The 21,485-nt window shown below is 39.6% G+C and overlaps 1 pseudogene; it reads left to right on the top strand.

Moving 5' to 3' along the window:
* Window positions 1-5,164: 5,164 nt before the first annotated feature.
* On the top strand, window positions 5,165-5,403 carry LOC129683003 (40S ribosomal protein S27-like; annotated as a pseudogene).
* The last annotated feature ends 16,082 nt before the right edge of the window (window positions 5,404-21,485 follow it).

Raw genomic sequence — 21,485 nt, 5'->3', positions numbered from 1 at the left:
TCGACACTATTTCTAAAGTTTTATGGAATTAGCTGATAGCCCTAATCTTGTAGCTCCTGCTTCATTCCAGGAAAGATATTAAAGGATGCACTATCAGAGTCAAGAAGCTGTTTTCAACTATGTCTTCGAGATGAAACTTCTATCTCTTTGTGGAGTCATCTTTGGCCTTCAAATGTTGCTGCCGAGACCTCCAGGCAACTTCACTCTGATGTGGCAGGTGCAACAATTTAGGTCAGTGATTCTCAACCTGTGGGTTGTCACCTCTTAGAGGTTTGATGACCCTTTCACAGGAGTCACTTATCAGATATCTACATCACTCTCCATAACACTAGCAAAATTACAGTTATAAAACAGAAATGAAATAATTTTATGGGTGGGGGTCACCACACGGAAGAACTGTTGTTAAAGAGTAGCGGCATTAGGGAGGTGGCAAACCACTGATTTAGATGATGGTATCAACTATTAAAATTAGTCCCAGGGCTGGAGGAATGGCTCAGCAGGTAAGCACGCAAGCTGTTCCAGCGCAGGATCAGAGCCCAGTTCATAGAACCCATGTACAGTGGCCCGAAAGCACCAGCAACAGAGGATCCAAGGCTCTCTTCTATATAGCACAGGCACAGAGACACACATGTCTACACCTAATTAAAAACATAGGGAACTTTAAAATAACTTGACAAAACTAACATTTTATAATATTAAAGGTTGTTTATGGAAAATGAACAATTTGAATGAATAAAATTTGAAATTCAATTAACTTTTAATTCTGTCTCACACATAGTAGAGGAGATCTGCTTTCGACAATAGATATGTTTCTCTGCTGTACCTCAAAGAATATATATATATTCCTTTCTTCCTCTCTGAGGGTCTAGGGCATATGATAAAATATGATGATTAACAAAATAGACAAAAGAGTAGCCTTTATAGAAATGATGGCAATGGAAAGAAATACATTATTATAAGATTTTACAAAATAACATGCTTAAATATTGTGAAATAGGCTCTAGAACAGATACAACCAATCCATACCCAGGGGTCAGTGTAAAGCTGCCCAGACGGTGGAACTGTGTGAAACATAAATATAACATAAGGAATATAATCTAGCATAACCTGAACTGATATGGATTAAGTTTCTTCATGGAATCATCAGTTTACAGTACTTACCAAAGTATAATTTTAGAAATGTTTTGTTTTACTTCTTACAATTCTCTCAAGATCCAGCTATACTACTCCTAGGCATATATCCAAAAGATGCTCAAGTACACAACAAGGATATTTGCTCAACCATGTTTGTAGCAGCTTTATTAGTAATAGCCAGAACCTGAAAACAACCCAGATGTCCCTCAACTGAGGAATGGATACAGAAATTGTGGTACTTTTACACAATGGAATACTATTCAGCAATTAAAAACAAGGAAATCATGAAATTTGCAGGCAAATGGTGGGACCTAGAAATGATCATCCTGAGTGAGGTATCCCAAAAGCAGAAAGACACACATGGTATATACTCACTTATATAGGCCTATGAGATAGGATAAACATACTGAAATCTATACACCTAAAGAAGATAGACAAGAAAAAGGACCCGGGGTAAGATGATCAACTCTCACTTAGAAAGACAAATGGGATGTAGGAGAAAACAAGTAACAGGACAGAAGCCTACCACAGAGGGCCTCTGAAAGAGTCTATCTAGCGGTGTATCAAAGCAGATACTAAGACTCATAACCAAGCCTTCTGCAGAGTGCAGGGAATCATATGAAAGAACGGGGAGTTAATATGACCTGGAGAGAACAGGAGCTCCACAACGACCAAATATATCAGGACACAGGGGTCTTTATGAGACTGTTTCTCCAACCAAGGACCATGTATGGCTATAACCTAGAACCTCTGCTTGGATGTAGCCCATGGTAGCTCAGTATCCAAGTGGGTTTCCCTAGTAAACAGGGACTATTTTTGACATGAACTCAATGGCATGCTCTTTGACCTCCCCACTTTGCCCCCGAGGGAGGAGCAGCCCTGCTAGGCCACAGAGGAGGACTTTGCAGCCAGTCCTGAAGATACATGATAACCCAGGGTCAGATGGAAGGGGAGGAGGTCCTCCCCTATCAGTGGACTTGGAAAGGGGCAGGCAGGAGATGAGGGAGGGAGGGTGGTACTGGAAGGGAATGAGGGAGCGGGATACAGAGTTAATAAAATGTAACTAATATTAAAAAATAAATAAATAAAAATTTTGAAAAGACTCTTTTAAAACTTTTATACTCCTGAAGGTTTACTACACTCTGTCCCCAGTTCTGAAGCCTACAGTGACCACAAATTATATAAACTTATAAACAATTCAAGCTGTGACATCTCTAGAAATGTCTTAATGCAGTCCTCTCTCAGCTAGAGATGTCACCGAACTCATTTTCTACCCAGGTTGACCTACCCCTCTTCATCTGAGATAGACCAACCTGCAAATTCTTTTGTTAAACTGCAATAAGTAAACTTATTCTCTTGGCAAAACGGTCCTTCGAAATTAAATAATTCCCATTGTAGGAATCCACTATACACATAAGAGGAAAACATGGGAAGAACAATTCAGGTAGAAGGGCCATTTGAAATATGTAGATTTGTTCAGGACACAAGGACATGGAAACTATCTTTTTTTCTTCTTTTTTTGTTTTTTTTTAATTAATTTATTACTGTTTATTACAGTTAATTCACTTTGTATCCAGGCTGTAATCTCCTTCATCTCCTTCCAGTCCCTCCCTCTCTCCTTCTTCTCCTTCTATGCCCCTCCCCAAATCCACTGATAAGGGAGGACCTCCTCCCCTTTTATCTGACCTTAGCCTATCAGCTCTCATCAGGACTGGCTGCAGCTTCTTCCTCTGTGGCCTGGCATAGCTACATCCCAGGGAGAAGTGATCAAAGAGCTAGACACTTAGTTCTTGTCACAGAAAGCCCCTGATCCCTTTACTAAGGAACCCACTTGGGAACTGAGCAGTTTATGGCATGGTCCTTGAAGGAGTATTGGTTTTTGCAGGACTCCCTGAGCCCAGGTTTTTTGGCTGTGTTGCTCTCCTTGTGGATCTCCTGTCCCCTCAGATCTTTCTATCTTCCCCTTCTTTCATAAGATTCCCTACACTCTGCCCAAACTTTGGCTATGAGCCCCAGCATCTGCTTACATAGCCTGATGGGTAGAGTCTTATCTTTAGATTGAATGCATACTCTTATCATAATTCCAATCATAGTTTTCAAAAGATTAAAAAATGAGATTTATATAGAAGAATAATAAGACTCTTTAAAAAATCTAGATGATTAAGACAAGTTTGAGTAAAAGGAAGAAAGATGGGAGCATCACAATCCCTGTTGATGCTGTTCTGCTAAGTTCCCATGGTATCAAATTGTGTTTTGGGTTCACATTTATACCTACAGTAGGAGATTGCTTTTGACCTTGGGAAGATAAACTTCTTTCTGTGGTGAGCACAAGGTAATTGAGAATTACAAAACTCCTTAAAGTGGTGGGAATGCTCAGCCTTAAATGGGACATTTGTGTATATCCCATTTATGACGCAGGAGCATTGCAAAAGAGGGATGGGAAAAGTGTAAGAGCCAGAGAAAGAGGAGGGTGGTCTGTGAAATGCTGTCTCCTGGACACAAGGCTTTTGCATTCATGAACTGGCAGTATTGTTGTTATGAGTACAAGACATACACAAGATTAAGGTAATAAATATACCAAGGACTAAGGGCAGTTCGTGAGGATCCTAGTTGACAGAGAATCACTTTTCTTTGAATGTTGCCCATGCTCCATCCGTTGGCCTTATAGCCCTGTGCAAATGTACAGCAGTACATGCCATCACTAGGGTATTGAAAATAAAAGAGGAAATGAAGTTGAGAGGTAGATCTGTTGTGGAGGGTATCTGAGATGAGTTGGAGAAAAGAAGTAGGAATGGACATAATTAAAAAAAATTAAATACATGTATAAACATTTCAAAGAATAAATTTTAAAATTGTTAAAAAGAAACATGAATGTGAGGAAGTTACTTATGGGAAGCAGTGGAGGTGAGAAGGTTGAAAATGAACATAAAACAATAAAATTGTTACTGTCATTAAGGATATTGTATAAACATGAAATTATCTTTTACGATGTACAATGCTAAGAGTTCAGTGGCATAGCTATGTGCTACCTACCAGCATATGCCTATTACCTTTGATGCTCTGGATATGACCCTGCATGCACAGAAAACTTTTTGCTACTGGATGACTCTTATTATGTCTCTTAATTTTAGTTTTCTTACACCCCAAAATGCATATTAACATGTGATTTGGTTGTAAGGGTTGACCATGAGGATAGAACAAAACAATAATGGTAAAATACTGTACCATGTTAGTGTTTAATATTTAATACCTGTGCCTAAGAAAATCCACAAATGTACCATAAGGACAGGCTAATCCAACTTTCTTAACTTCATTCTTGAGAAAACAAGAGTCTGAAATTGACCTTCCCTGTGGATAGTTCAAGACGTCTGTATGGATCCACTGCTGTGGAAATGGAAACTCCTCCATAGGCAACTGGTCATCCATCTGGACAGAACAAATTAAAGAAACACATTATTCAGAAATGACATATTCACCCCCATTGTCAAGTTTGCACATTTGCTATTGTTAGAAACAGAAACAGTTCTGCGGGGAAGTTCTCCTCTTCCTTTCCTGTTTTCAGGAATGTGTTTGTAAGAAGAAACGGGCTGAGGCTCAGTGTCAGCAAAACCCAAAAGAAACGGGCTGAGGCTCAGTGTCAGCAAAACCCAAAAGAAATGGGCTGAGGCCCAGTGTCAGCAAAACCCAGGCTTTACTTCTCTGAGGTCCCTAGAAGTTATGGAGCAGGGATCATCTGACTCTCTCACTTTTGGTGAAGGTCATGGTTCAGGCCACCAGCACTCAAACATGAAAACATAGATGGGTGGAAGACACAACTTTGAAGGCAAGGCATCCAAAGCAGACAAGATTACCTTTTAGCAAAGGTCCAGAGCCTAAGCAAGCAACGAACCGTCAGGACATGAAGATTGTTTTTGTGTAGCTGAGACATGAGGAATAGAGAAGATTTAAATTTATGTGGATGAACAAAAGAAACAATAGCAATTCCAATAAAGAAAAGTAAACTTTAAAGAATAATTCTCCCTACAAGAACATGCCTCTCACAAAGAAGCTCCTTCATTCCTCTCCAGAAACAAGAAAAAGCTCCTGGTGCAGAGCGCCAGTTCCTACTTTATGGATGTGAAATGCCCAGGGTGCTATGAAATCACCACCATCTTTAGCCGTGCACAAGTGGCAGTATTGTGTGCTGGCTGCTCCACGATTCACTGTCAGCCTACAGGTGGAAAAGCAAGGCTGACAGAAAGATGCTCCTTCAGAAGGGAGCAGCACTGAATGCACCTGATTCAATATGAGTGGGAGCCATTCCGATAAACACATTTTGGATATATATATAAATGAATAATTTTATTCAACATTAAATATCTCTAAAGGTGTAATATTCAAACCAAGAAAAGTCAGTGCTATTTTATATTTGTGAGTAGACAAAGAGAAAATTAGAAAAAAAACTGCACAAATATACATATTAGAACCTTAACAAAAATAAGAAAATAAGTAAACAATACATAGATAAACCCATTGGAAGCCTGATTCCCTGATTCAGAAGAAAGTTTTTCAATAACTGTTGTTGAAATTACAGCATTAATTGCCCACATATACTGAATTTGCATAGGTCTCAAATATTTTATTTTATTATTTTATTTATTAATTTCACTTTATTCACTTTGTATTCCCCCTGTGGTTCTCTCCCTCCTCCTGTCCCAATCCCTTCCTTCCTCCACCCTCTGCATGCATGCCCCTCCCAAGTCCACTAATAAGGGAGGACTTCTTTTCCTTCCTTCTGATCCTAGTCAATTAGGTCTCATCAGGAGTGGCTGCATTGTCTTCTTCTGTGGCCTGGTAATGCTGCTTCCCCCTCAGGGGGAAGTAATTAAAGAGCAGGCCAATCAGTCCATGTCAGAGACAGTCCCTGTTCCTATTACAATGGAACCCACTTGTGTACTGAACTGCCATGGGCTACATCTGTGCAGGGGTCTTAGGTTATCACCATGCATAGTCCTTGGTTGGAATATCAGTCTCAGGAAAGACCCCTGTGCTCAGAATTTTGGTTCTGTTGCTCTCCTTGTGGAGTTCCTGTCCTCTCCAGATCTTACTGTTTCCCACTTCTTTCCTAAGATTCCCTGCACTCTGCCCAAAGGTTGCCCATAAGTCTCAGCATCTACATTGATAGTCTGCAGGGCAGAGCTTTTCAGAGGTCCTCTGTGTCAGGCTCCTGACTTGCTCCCTCTTGTCTCCTTCTTCTGATGTCCAGCCTCTTTGCCTTTCTGGATAGGAATTGAGCATCTTAGCAAGAGTCCTCCCTCTTGATTAGTTCCTTTAGATGTACAGATTTTAGTAGGTTTATCTTATATTATATGTCTATATGAGTGAGTATATACAGTGTGCATCTTTCTGCTTCTGGCATAGCTCACTCAGGATGATCTTTTCCAGATCCCACCATTTACCTGCAAATTTCATGATTTCCTTGTTTTTTATTGCTGAGTAATATTCCATTGTGTAAATATACAATTTTACACAATTTGTGCATCCATTCCTCCACTGAGGGGCATCTGGGCTGTTTCCAGCTTCTGGCTATTACAAATAAGGCTGCTACAAACATGGTTGAACAAATGTCCTTATTGTGTACTTGAGAATCTTTTGGATATATGCCTAGGAGTGGTATAGCTGGATCTTGAGGAAGCGCTATTCCTGGTTGTCTGAGAAAGCACCAGATTGGTTTCCAGAGTGGTTGTACAAGTTTACATTCCCACCAGCAGTGCAGGAGGGTTCCCCTTTCTCCACAACCTCTCCAGCATGTGTTGTCTCTTGAGTTTTTTATCTTAGCCATTCTGATGAGTATAAAGTGAAATCTTAGGATCGTTTTGATTTGCATTTCCCTGATGGCTAATGAGGTTGAGCATTTTTTTAAGTGTTTCTCTGCCATTCGATATTCCTCTGCAGAGAATTCTCTGTTTAGCTCTGTACCTCATTTTTTTAATTGGATTAATTGATTTTTTGTTGTTTAACTTCTTTAGTTCTTAATATATACTGGATATTAGCCCTCTGTCAGAAATAGGGTTGGTGAAGATTCTTTCCCAATCTGTAGGCTGTCGTTTTGTTCTGAGGACAGTGTCCTTTGCTTTACAGAAGCTTTTCAGTTTCATGAGGTCCCATTTATTGATTGTTGCTCTTAGAGCCGGTGCTGTTGGTGTTTTGTTCAGGAAGTTGTCTCCTGTGCCAATGAGTTCAAGGGTATTCCCCACTTTTTCTTCTAAGCAGTTTAGTGTGTCTGGTTTTATGTGAAGGTTTTTGATCCACTTGGACTTTAGTTTTGTGCAGGGTGATAAGTATGGATGTATTTCCATTTTCTTACATGTAGACTTCCAGTTAGACCAGCACCAATTGTTGAAGATGCTGTCTTTTTTCCATTGAATGAATTTGGCATCTTTGTCAAAAAACAGGTGTTCATAAGTGTGTGGATTTATGTCACGGTCTTCTATTCGATTCCATTGATCCACCAGTCTGTTTCTATGCCAGTACCATGCAGTTTTTAGTATTGTTGCTCTATAGTACAGCTTGAGAGAGAATTTCAGGCCAATTTCCCTCATGAACATTGATGCAAAAATACTCAACAAAATACTTGCAAACCGAATCCAAGAACACATCAAAGACATCATCCACTATGACCAAGTAGGCTTCATCCCAGGCATGCAGGGGTGGTTCAATACACAGAAATCCATGAAGGTGATCCACCACATAAACAAACTGAAGGAGAAAAACCACATGATCATCTCTTTAGATGCTGAAAAGGCATTTGACAAATTCCAACATCCATTCATATTTAAAGTATTGGAGAGATCAGGGATACAAGGCACATACCTGAACATAGTAAGGGCGATATACAGCAAGCCTATAGCCAACATCAAACTCAATGGAGAGAAACTTAAATCATTCCCACTGAAATCAGGGACAAGGCAAGGCTGTCCACTCTCTCCATATCTCTTCAACATTGTTCTTGAAGTCCTAGCTAGAGCAATAAGACAATTGAAGGAGATCAAGGGGATACAAATTGGAAAGGAAGAAGTCAAAGTATCACTGCAGATGATATGATAGTATACCTGAATGACCCCAAAAATTCTACCAGGGAACTCCTACAGCTGATTAACACCTTCAGCAAAGTGGCTGGATACAAAATTAACTCAAAAAAATCAGTAGCCTTCCTGTATACAAAAGACAAAAGGGCTGAGAAAGAAATTAGGGAAACAGCACCCTTCACAACAGCCACAAAGGACATAAAGTACCTTGGTGTGAACCTAACCATAGAAGTCAAAGACTTGTATGAAAAAAAAATTTCCAGTCTCTGAAGAAAGAATTAGAAGAAGATATCAGAAGATGATAAGATCTCCCATGCTCATGGCTTGGCATGATTAATATAGTAAAAATGGCCATCTTACCAAAAGCAATCTACAGAGTCAATGCAATTCCCATCAAATTACCAACGTGATTCTTTACAGACCTTTAAGAAAAATGCTCACCTTTATATGGAACAACAAGAAACCCAGAATTGCTAAAACAATTCTCTACAGTAAAAGATCTTCAGGATGTATCTCCATCCCTGATCTCAAATATTTTAAAATGCTTTAATTAAAAGTAATTGTGCTTTAAAATAAATTATCAAATTATGCAAGTTTAAAAAAAACTGGTAAAAATTTTCAAGACCTGAGATTAAGCAAAAAATTCTCTAAAATGATAACAGGAATATATGACTAATGTCTTCTCAGCCTGGTGGAAGTAGGAGAGTCATGACTGTGAGGCCAGTATGGCTTCAATCCAAAGCAGATACAAGCCTTGGGTAAATAGTGACACCCCATCTCAAACTCCCACTCTTTAATAAAAAAATCTCATAGGCTGGACTTCTCCAAAAGATACAACTTTTATGTTGCCAAAGATACCTACAAAAGAATGTCACAGTACAAAGTGTGTGATGATGCTTATAAACATATCTATTGATAGATTATATCATGTCCATAATTAATAAAGAACTATGAGTATAGAATTATAGCAAGCAACATACTAATAGATCTGGAACAGGTACCCTACCAACAAAGATGTAAACACATCAAGTAAGTACACAGGAGATTTTCTCATAGCCACAAGTAAAATATGCACTAAAAACTATTGTGACTATCACTAACTTCTTATCCGAATGTCCAAAATAAAATTATTTACAACACTAGCTGTTGACAAGTGCTTCCTGCTAAAACAATGACTGAGTGGCCAGTAACTTCTAGCATGGTCACATAAATCATCTATTGATCAAGGATTACTTTTGATCTGTTTTCTGGGGCATCTCTGAATGAGATTAATATTAAAGTTGGTCGACTCTTTCAGAGACTCATTAACTAAAGTAGACAGACCTCCACTGTGTAGGCTAAACCCATCCACATATTTGAAATCATCGATTGGACAAGGATTGACCTTGCTAGAACCGAAAGGAATTTTGTGCCACTACCACTGCTAAGGCTCTCTGACCTGACTTTTTACCCAGTAAGCAGGCTTATCTCATAAATGTTTTAAATCTACACTCTCATGGGATGGTTGCTTCAATCTGCCCTTTCTTCTCTCCTTCCTTCCTTTCAGCTACTCCTCTATCCTTTTCTTCCTCTTTTTCTCCTTACTCCAGTACCTTTATCTTTCCTTCTCACTACCTCCTTCCTTCTTTTGCCTCTCTCCTTCTATCCTTCCCTCTTCTTCCCTTTTTTCTCCCATACCTTCTTCTTTACTCTCTTCCCCCTCTCTCTTTCTCTCTTTCATTCTAATGAAGATAATTTTCTCATAAACATTTGAGCAATAGTAGGGGTATTTTTACTAAAAGTTAAATGTATTCTTAACAAATAACATAGAAGCTACAACCCTAGCTATTATTTCTGGAGATAAGGCTTGAATAAACCTGATTCTTTGATTTACCCTTAGTGCCTAGAATAATTTCTTAGGTCTAATATCAGTCCTATCTGGTGATAACAGGGGGTTTGTTTACATCTATAAATGTACACAACAGAAAAGAAAAGAAAGACAAGGAAATAAAAAGGGAGAGAAAAGAGGGGAAGTATGAGATTGAGGAAGAGGGGGAGAAAAGAAAATTAAGATAAAGAATACATCAGAGAGAAACACAGGGGCAGATGGAAAGAGACAGATAAAAGACAATGTGTGAAAACTTTTTATAAAAATATAGAGATGATATATGAATGAAGAATTCCTATAAACTTAGAGAATGGCCTCACCACTTTAAAATTAAATAAATAAAAGCACAGGATATGAACACACAGTTCACAAGGGTAAATGATCGTCAAGTCATAGAAAGCCACTCATCTTGCTCAGGGATAGAACTGAAAAATATACTGATGTGCTTTCTTTCTTTCTTTCTTTCTTTCTTTCTTTCTTTCTTTCTTTCTTTCTTTCTTTCTTTCTTCCTTCCTTCCTTCCTTCCTTCCTTTCTTTCTTTCTTTCTTTTTTTTCTTTCTTTTTTTTCTTTCTTTCTTACAATTTATTCACTTTGTGTGCCAGCTGTAGCCCCCTCTCTTATCCCCTCCCAATCCCGCCTCCCTCCCTCTTCTACTCCCATGCTCCTTCTTCTAGTCCACTGAGAAGGGAGATCCTCCTCCCCTTCCATCTGACCCTAGCCTATCAGGTCTCATCAGGACTGTCTGCATTGCTCTCTATAGCCTGATAAGGCTGTTCCCCCCTCAGGGGGAGGAGATCAAAGATCCAGCCACTAAGTTCATGTCAGAGACACCCTGTTCCCCTTAGTAGAGAGCTGATTTGGAGACTGAGCTGCCATGGTCTATATCTGTGCAGGGGGTTATAGGTTATCTCCATCAATGGTCCTTGGTTGGAGACTGATACTGATGTAATTTTAATCTATCATGCATAAGACACATAGGTACCTTCTAAAAGCATACTCCTGAAGATGTTGTAGAAACATGACCCCTCATGTAATGCTTCTGGAAACATTTGTTGGTAGGTGCCTATAATGATTCTCGTAGGTACCTGTGTATCTACAAAGCACCTGTAAGCATATATAAGCAAGTGAACATGAAGTTTCTCTTGGTGACAGTAAGTGGTGATATGGAAGATCAATGACATCCTGAGAGGGAGAACTCTATTACACATTTCCAAATTTTTAAGAATGCATGAATCACAGATGAATTTCTCACTGGAATTTAAATGAAGATATATGAATATTAAGTTGTCATTAGTTTCCCTGTATTAACTCAGTGGACCAACCACTCACCAAAGCCAGAGAGATTTTTAAGAAGAAGCAATCAAATATTCATACTCTTGTAGGCGTTTATTTTTCTTCATTAATTAATTTATTTAATCACGTTACAGCCTGATCACAGAATTCTTCCTTCTCTCCTCCTAGTCCCAACCTCAAATCCCCCTCTCCCCATTCAATCTCTCCTTCTCCTCAGAGAAGAATACCAACCCATCCTGGCACATCAAGTCTCAGCAAGACTAGGCGCTTCCTCTCCCACTGAGGCCAGACTGGCCCAGCTATAAGAAAGGAATTCAAAGGCAGGCAACAGGGTCAGAGACAGCCCCTACTCCAGTTGTTAGGGGACCCGCATGAAGACCAAGCTGTATATCTGCTATACCTGTGCAGGGTGCCTAGATCCAGCCCATGCATGCTCTCTGGTTGGGAAGTGAGGTTCACATGACATTAGCTATCTTTCTCAAAGCTCAAATTTCAAGCCTTATGGTATGGGGAGAAATTTTCTGAAAATTGTTGGTTCTTTCCCCTAACCTCATACTTGTACTCTGGCTGTGACAGTGATGTTCAACTCTTGCTTCTAAGCAACAAGCATTGTTAGAATATTTTTCCTGGGTATCTGTGAATGTGCACACGCTCTCAAGTCACGAAGCTGCAGGAACAGCCCTGCTTTCTCTGCTCCACTCTTTCCCAAAGCCAGCTGCTGGCTTTAGTTGTCATTGCCATGCACCAAAAGATCAGTAAGGATTATTGGCTCAGGATTTCTCAAGTAACAACACTGTGCATCAATAAAAAATGATTGGTCATTTAGCATAATATGCCAGGAAATAATCAGAAGCTTCTGCTTGATAACAAATTGATGTTGAAACTCTAGTTGTTCACACAGCTTTTGAGATGGATTTCAGAATCCATCTTCCTGGGTGACTGAATGGTCATGGGTCAGAGAGTTCAGAATTTCTTTTACTATAGTGGACGCTGGTGATGTTTTGTGCAGATGTGTTTCTTCTTTCCTAAATGACCTGTATGGACACCAGCACTGGCTGCTAAGTGGGTGTTAGTAAATGTGGATATTAAAGTGAGAGATTTTATCAGCCTTTAAAACTTTCAAAAGATAATTCATTTCTTATTGTTGCCAGAAGAATGGGATAACAGATGACAAGGGTTGATTTATTTTTTTGAACAAGTAAAATAGGGACTTATTTTCACCCCATTCTTATTGTAGTAAGAAAACTTCCTGAGTCTGCTTAAATGTGTTTATTATTTTTTGTTTGTTTGTTTATTTGATTCTATTCTGCTCCCAGCCCGCTTGTATGAGGAAGGCCCAAGAGAGGCCTCAGGGAAACTCAGAGGACATATTCTGTTGGAAAGGAATAACTCTGTGAGTTCTGGATCTGTACTTACTAACATAGAACTTATACAAGTTACTTATTTCTGAGCTTTGCATCCTCATATGAATGGGTGTTCATGCTTTATTGTTTTATTTCTAGACAGGCTATATGTATATACATGTGTGTGTGTGTGTGTGTGTGTGTGTGTGTGTGTGTATCCTAAAAATCAAGACTTATCAAAAAAAGTAGAGGTTCTCATTAACTTATTCAAGGTCAAAAGATCAAATTCATTGGGGTAGTTAGGCCTGGAAACAATCCTAGAAGGAGAGAAGTCACCCCAGTTGGAACCTCTCTTATCCCTTGGTCAATTCCAAGTATGTTATACTCATAATTGATCTTTGCATTTTCCTTAGGTGACCAATTTAATAAAATAAAATGGAAAATCCCATTTTTAGTCAAGAATTTATTCTTTAAGCATCCTGTCAGACTCATTAAATTGACATTCAATATGATCAGTTCAATAACTATTCATCAAGTATCTTGTCTCGGACCCTAGAGCTGATAGTGAGCAATACAGATAAGATTCTTCCCTCTATAATTCCTGTGGCTTAGTGGAGTTTATTTGAAACAAAAAATTAGTGTGATACATGCTTTGTGAATATATGGAATGTTATAATCAGAAACTGAAATGTAAGCATGGCATTAAAGAACTATCATATAGACAGGTGCGGTGGTGCACACCTTTAATCCCAGCACTCAGGGAGGCAGAGGCAGGCAGATTACTGTGAGTTTGAGGCCAGCCTATCTTAAAACAATCCCCTCCCTCCAAAAAAAAGAACCATCATGTATGATTAGGCCCATAGTTAAATAAAAATAAATGACAGTTCCCCAGGGAAAGTGATGTGATAGTCACACTGAGAATCAGGTGGAAGACACAGAAGGAATTAAAACAATGTCAGGAAAAAGAAGAACAAAAAGATGCAATCTGTGGAGGAATGCAGAGCAGATTCTATGTCAAAAGTGCCTTCACCAACTTACAGTAAATGTGCTAGGAATCATCTTAAAACAAAAAAGAAGCCATCAACATACTTGAAGCAGGAGTAGACACAATTAAGTCTGTGTAGTAGAAGGCAGCTCTATGACTCTACAGGAAAAATGTGGTCAAGGCAGCATGAGGACTGTGTAAGTTTGTTTTTTTTTTTTGTAGGAGAGGGAGAGACTAGAATAGAAAGGGGTTTCTGAACCGTAGAAATCCCACATACTCACAAGTTGTGGCAAATTTCACTGAACAGTTCAATTAAAAGTTTATCTACAGCTTTATGCTTAAGAATACTTAACTGATTTTGTAGAGGACTCAAGTTGGGTTTTCAGCTACTGTGTCAGGTACCTCTCAACCACCTGTAACTGTGGTGCCTTTGAATCCAATACTTTTTTTTTTTACTTCTTTCAGCAGTTTGCAGAAGCATACTATGCGCTTGTGTGTGTGTGTGTGTGTGTGTGTGTGTGTGTGTGAGAGAGAGAGAGAGAGAGAGAGAAAACTTAAACATCTTCCAAAATGCAAAGCATATGTTTCCTTAAGTTCCTTCTCTTTAGCAATCATGAAACTTCAGCTTTCTTGGCATGAGATAGTTGCCAACCTGCTTGGCATACAGCACATTAGAGTTAGACCTTGTTGACTGAATGGACCACAGAATAGGAAAACTGTGTAGAGCGTTTGATTTTCAGCTTTTAAAACTAGTTTTGTTTCAAATACATTCAGAAACAAATATGTCTGGCCAAAATATTTGAAAAAGCATCTTTGCAAAGAAACAATCAAATAGAATAGCTTTAGGACACCTAGCTGATGTCATTGGAGTCTGCCTAATCTCTATACTTATTTTTCAGAAAAAAAAAAAAAAAGAAATACTAAAAAAAAAAAAAAAAGGACCATGTACTGCTACTAGATTTTCTTTTCTTGGCACACATGACTTGGAAAACAGATATTTTTTTCTGGAGGCTTCTAGAAACCATGAAACTTCTTGGCCAGTGTCAAAGGACAGTCTATGTATCAGCGAAGAGCCCTGAATATCCCCTCTGAAGCCAGCAGGCCAGATTACCAAACGCAGAATCCACCATGCTGCCCTGCTAGCTTCTAATTATCCATGATGGTGCTGAAGCCTGGAGGGTAAAACGGCCTCATAAAATACAGTAATAAAGGTGTCCTTGGTTGAACCATCATTTTGTAAAGTGCAAGCTATGATTGATTAGACAATCTAAACCACAGGCCATCTGCAGCCTGCCAAAGAGTGTGTGTAGCTCTAACATTAGGCTCAGGCGACTTTCCAACCTGACCTTTTGCCCAAACAGTTGGAAGAGACATGGGCTTGTGGTGCAGCAGCCATATTCCATATGTCTCTCTAGTTATCTGAAAGCAGGCTAATACGTTCCCATCTGCTGACTCATCCCCTCTGACAGTCAACGCACTCTCTCCAAGCAGTGCCATCTTTGCTTGACCTTTGAGGCATGCTGGACTTCAGCAGGGATTGTGGAAATGCCATCAACTGAAAACTTGCTAAAGCTCTCCATGTCACTTAGAGGTGGGGACTTGGTGGATGAGGACATTTCTATATATGTCAGGAAAGGGGGCAGCAACTGGAAAACACGGAAATAGGGAGATTTCAGCAGGGTGTACATATGTGTCAACCACCTTGCTACAATGGCTAAAGCATGGAGACAAAGACCCTGCACTGTCTCCAGCTTCTGTTTGTATAGACATAACCTACCATTCGTTCACACATCACTTCATTTGACTGCCACTGCACAACATCTTAAGGAATCACCGATACTATTACACTGTAGTCTAAGGTATTGTGGATAGCCACAGTTTAGGAGTGCACAAGTAAGAAGAAAATGCAAATAAAAACACAAATATATAAACACCAATAAGAAAACCTTCAAATATAAAAAAAAAAAAAAAACAGACAAGTAGTGAAAATAAAAAGAGAATGGATCTCCTCTCCTTTCTGATCTTAGTCTATCAGTTCTCATCAAAAGTGGCTGCATTGTCCTCTTGTGTGGCCTGGTAAGGCTGCTCCCCCCTCATGGGGAGGTGATCAAAGAGCAGGCCAATCAGATTATGTCAGAGGCAGTTCCTCTTCCCATTACTAGGTAACCCACTTGGACACTGACCTGCCATGGGCTACATCTGTGCAGGGGTTCTAGGTTATCTCCATGAATAGTCCTTGGTTGGAGTATGAGTCTCTGGGAAGTTCCTTGTGTTCAAATTTTCTTGTTCTGTTGCTGGACTTGGGGAGGGGCATGCATGCAGAAATGGGAGGGAGGGTGGGATCGGGAGGAGAGGAGGGAGGGGCTTATGGGGGGATACAAAATGAATAAAGTGTAATTAATAAAAAAAAGTTAAAAAAAAGAGAATGGAGAAGACGCCTATAATTTAAAAGAAAATGTCTCTTACAGGCTTGTGTGTTTGAATATTTAGAACATGGTGATGACTCTCTTGGAAGTTGAGGAATCTTTAGTAGGTGGAGTTGAGTTTGAGATTATCAAGTAGTTTTATTGCCTTGCTATCTATCGTCTCTCTGCTTCCTGGTTTACTGATGTGTAGGAGAGCAGCTAACCCCTCAGAAATCTACTTTCTGCACTTCACTATGGTGAATCATAAGCCAAAAGGAACCTTCTATTAAGCTATTGTTTGCCAAACTGTTTGGTCACAGCAATGAGAGAAGCAATTATCCAGTTCTGGAAACAGGGAATGTGTGATAGTTTCTAGTGATAAGCTATAGAACTCCAGTTTGTTTGTTTGTTTTTTCTTTTTTCTAATTTACTTTTTTATTTTTAGTATTTTTATTTATTACAATTTATTCACCTTGTATCTCAGCTCATCCCCTCCCAATCTCACCCTCCCTGCCTCTTCTCCTCTCATGCCCTTCTTCAAGTCCACTGATAGGGCAGGTCCTCCTCCCATTCTAGTCTATCAAGTCTCATCAGGACTGGCTGCATTGTCTTCCTCTGTGCCCTGGTAAGGTTGCCCCTCCCACCCCCCAGTGGAGGTGATCAAAGAGCCAGCCACAGAGTTCATTCCAGACAGGCCCTGTCCACTTACTGGGGAACCCACGTGGATACTGAGTTGCCATGGGCTACATCTGTGCAGGGGTTCTAGGTTATCTCCATCAATGGCCCTTGGTTGGAGTATAAGTCTCAGAAAAGAACCCTGGACCTAGAGTTTTGGGTTCTGTTGCTCTCTTTGTGGTGCTCAGTCCCCTCCAGATCTTTCTATCTCCCCCTTTTATAAGATTCCCTGCACTCTGCCCAAAGTTTGGTTATGAGTCTCAGCAACTGCTTTAATACCCTGTTGGGTAGAAACTTTCAGAGGCCCTCTGTGGTATGCTCCTGTCCTGTTCCCTGTTTTCTCCATCTTTCAAGGACTATCCTGTTTGCCTTCCTGAATGAGGATTGAACATCTTGCGCAGAGTCCTCCTTCCTGCTTAGCTTCTTTAGGTGTACAGATTATAGTATGATTATCCTATATTATATGTCTAATATCCACTTATAAGTAACTTAAAGAAATGTTCAACCTCATTAGCCATTAGGGAAATGCAAATCAAAACAACCCTGAGGTTTCACCTTACACCCATCAGAATGGCCAAGATCAAAAACTCAAGTGACAACACATGCTGGAGAGGAAGTGGAGAAAGGAAGTGGAGAAACTCTCCTCCATTGCTGGTGGTAATGTAAACTTATATAACCACTTTGGAAATTAATTTGGCACTTTCTCAAACAATTAGGAATAGTGGTACCTCAAGATCCAGCTGTACCACTCCTAGGCATATATCCAAAAGATGTTCAAGTATACAACAAGCATATTTGCTCAACCATGTTCGTTATTTGTAATAGCCAGAATATGGAAACAACCCAGATGTCCCTTAGTTGAGGAATGGATACAGAAATTGTGGTACATTTACACAATGGAATATTACTCAGCAATTAAAAACAAGGAAATCATGAAACTTGTGGACAAACGGTGGGAACTAGAATAGATCATCCTGAGTGAGGTATCCCAGAAGCAGAAAGTCACACATTGTATATACTCACCTATACAACTCTAGTTTAAACCAGACTTTAAGGCTCTTTAATTTTGACAATAACAGAAGTGGAACTTTCACGGAGCTCAGGAAACAGCAACACCATTGCCTTGGTAAGAAAGCAATCAAAAGATAGCTTGCGAGACAACAAAGACATTTTTATTATTTTTGATTTTTTTTACTTACATGTGTGTCACTGTGTCCTTACATGTGTGCGTGCATATGCTTGCAGTGTTCACAGAGCCCACAAGAGGGTGTCATAGTCTGTGAACCTAAAATTATAGGTAGTTGTGAGCTGCCCCACACAGGTGCTAGAAACTGAACTACAAGTGGCACATGCCGGTAACCACTCAGTAACCTCTCTAGTCCCCACCACACATCATTTGAAAGCACATTTTGATTAACTTGGAAGGAGAAAGATCACTAAAACGATACAAGGAGAGCAAGAAAAAATAAAATTCAGGTTGTGATGACATGCCAGCTGAAGTGCTCTGTGAATTCTTCTGTAAGCATCTTTCCATATGGGATGTGGTTGCCTGCTTACTGCTCAGGTCTCAGTGTAAAATCCTCCAGCGCCATCAAGAACACTGCTGTAATATGCCTGATTATATCGCCTCTCTTCATGAGTAACACAGTCCCTAAAACACACCATGGCTTTCAGAAAAGGGAGATATTTGATAGTTCTGCCTGAGAGCTGTGAATATGGCAGCTCCATATTCCAGGTTTGCATCTGTTATTTGTAAGTTTCACGGTGAACAGATGGGCCACCAGCTTTGTATGTGAATGAACTCAGGAATAGCAGCCAACAGCATGAAGAGAAGTGAGGACCCATAGAAGTTTAAGGGGAGCTGTGTCTGTAACACATGCCTTTACTTTACCTGTTTATGGAGAACTTTTGCTCCGTATTTTTAGCTTGGCAACATGGTGTCCCAGGTAGCCTAGAAGTTGCAATATAACTACAGATGACTTTGAACTCTTTATAGTCTTGCATACTTTCCCCAAGTGATGGGATTGTAGGCCTGTACCATAATACTTGGCTTGTTCATGGAGAATTTAAAGTTGATTTACTATACAACCAAAGAGTGTTTTCTTTTAAAATTGATCTCTTTAGGGCCAGGAGACTCACCTGTACACTGTCATCTATGTTAGCTAAAAAGAAATGTTCTATGTCTTGTATTAAAGTACTTGTATCAACCATCTTATTGAGTTATAAAATTAAATCCATCTCTGTAGATGGATGGCCGACTCCTAAGCCATGGACGTCATAGTTACAAGAATATGAGTTCAAAGAGCCATTGGTACTTAAACTCAAAAGTGGTAGCACTAATTTCCTTACCTCCTTCTCCCTTGGAGACATCTGTTCTTCACTTCCTAGTCGATGACTCCCTCCCATAACTGATGGGAGGAGGGAATGGGGATACAGAAGAGTTAACACAGTCCCCATCATTCAACAAAGCTGGAGCGTGATATTGTTCTGTTTTCATTATCAATTACTACCATACCCCAATGCCCCAAATGCAAAAAGAAAGTGTGACAAATAAACAAACTGGTTATTAGGTGCATTGATGTCATTACTATCATTTATGTCTAGTAACTTTAATAAAACTATACAGAACCCACTGATAATAATGAGAAAATCTTTTTATGAAACAGATTGACAGTTAAGAGCTGCTCTGAAAAGTTTTCTATGTTTTAACAGTCCTGCTCCATAGGACTACTGATCATGAGTGCACATCTTATTTTATAGAAGCCATGGGGCATTGGTTCTTTATCTCCAGTGTCCAAAATTATAGGACTCACCGGCAAGTGCCTCTAGCTCTAGATAACTCCACAGTAATTCTGTGATATTAATCAAAGTACTCAGTGCTCCCATGTCTAAAGGAATGATAACAAACTGCTCTCTGAGCTTCATGAAGATCAAATTGGAAAGCGTAAACAAAAGAAGAGCATGAAGTCACTATAAATATAATTTATTCTCCTTCTTATCTCCAACATCCTCCTGAAATACTGTCCATGTAAAAAAAAAATTTTTTTAACTTGTAAAAAAGTAAGTAGGATGGTGGATTCAGCCACTTCAAACTATCAGGAACTAACGAAGTTCTCATCAAATGGATCCAGACTGTGTGTTTTGCCTTCCTCCACAGAACGTAGTCTGGGAACACTAGATTCCCTCTTTTATGTTTCAACCTGCACCAGTCCATAAGAGTGTCTGCTTTTATGCCAGGGTGTTTTTACCATCTCTCTCCACTACAGATGAGGAATTGGGGGGAAAAAGAAATCGTTCATAAATCTACCATTCATCAACTCACACCAGCAGTTGTATTAATGAACAGATACACATGTGTCGTGAACTGAGCTAAGTTTTTAAAGGCACAAATTAAAAAAAAAAAAAAAGAATAAGGAAAATGAAATAAAAAGTTGTCCTGTATGGTCTGTGCCCTGAGGTCGCTCACGGTTAAGCTGGGGAGACAGGCATGTAAGCATTACTGAGAAGCGGTGTGATGGAGGGACTCACATTGGCTTCAATGGGTAGATGCTACTTCCTTACTGGGAGAAAGCTCCTCATTCATCTCCAGTTTAACTGTCACTCTTGCTTCTGAGCTGAGTCTTCACAATTTCCTTGAGTCTTAAGACTCCCAGGATAGCCTTTGCTCGAGTCTGGTGGTATTTTAGAGGCTCGTGTACTTTCCTTGTGTCCAAGACTATTTATAGAGCACACCTCATATTGACATGGCTTTCTGATATCCTTGCTGCTAACTGGACTTCAGAGGCCATCTCCTCAGGGACCCACGAGCTGTATCTGGGCTCTGCCACAGGCCCTGGACTTCCTGGAAAGTACATATGCTCTCTACCAAACTACAGATTACAGCCCCTTGAGCTGAGAGGCCTCCTTCCTCTCTGATAACTTACATCATACCTTAGCACCTGATCCTCACTCATCATGAAGTGTAAGAACTCCCTTAAGGATGTGAGGTTTTCTGTGGCCCACTTAGGTATATACCCAAGGCAATTATCAGGCAGAGAAAGAGGTGCCTTCTTCTTGAACTAATATGTACTCATTTGAATGATCCCAACAACAGAATTATTGACTCAGCTCAGCTGCCAATCAGCAGGTACCTAAATACATTAAGCAGTATATCAACACAGATGCAAAGAGGTGTCAGTCAATGATAAAGTGGAACAAAACCATGTAATTTTCAGGAAAATTTATGGTGTTGAAGACTATACATCATGCTGAGTAAAATAAGCCAGCCATGAAGATAAGAATCAATATTTTACTTCATTTGAAGAAAGTAGAGGGAAAAAAAGAAATAATACAGATTTGAAAGGATATAGGAACCAAGAAGGAAGCTAAAGAGACTAGCAAGGCCTGGGAAGGGCCAGAGAAGATATTACACAGGGTGGATTCAAACAAACATGCCACGTGTATACACAGGCATATTATTTTGCATAATTTACATGATTGGAAAAAAAGTTCTTCCTTTATAAAGAAGGTAAAGGTCACATTTATCTTTATCTGGGAATTTTCATAGGATTATGCTACTACCATATTGGTAGCAGAGCTATAATTTCTGAATATTTGATTCGTCCCTCACACAACTAAACACTGGAAACAGAATGGTGAGATCTCATAAACTGGGCACAAGCCAGTTTCCAGAAAGAGCAGTTATCTGGGATTCATTGAAGTTTGGGAAAGTGCCA

The sequence above is a fragment of the Psammomys obesus genome, unplaced genomic scaffold (assembly GCF_907164565.1).
Source record: "Psammomys obesus unplaced genomic scaffold, mPsaObe1.curated_primary_1811, whole genome shotgun sequence".
NCBI lineage: Eukaryota > Metazoa > Chordata > Mammalia > Rodentia > Muridae > Psammomys > Psammomys obesus.
This window is presented reverse-complemented; position numbering and strand designations above follow the sequence as displayed.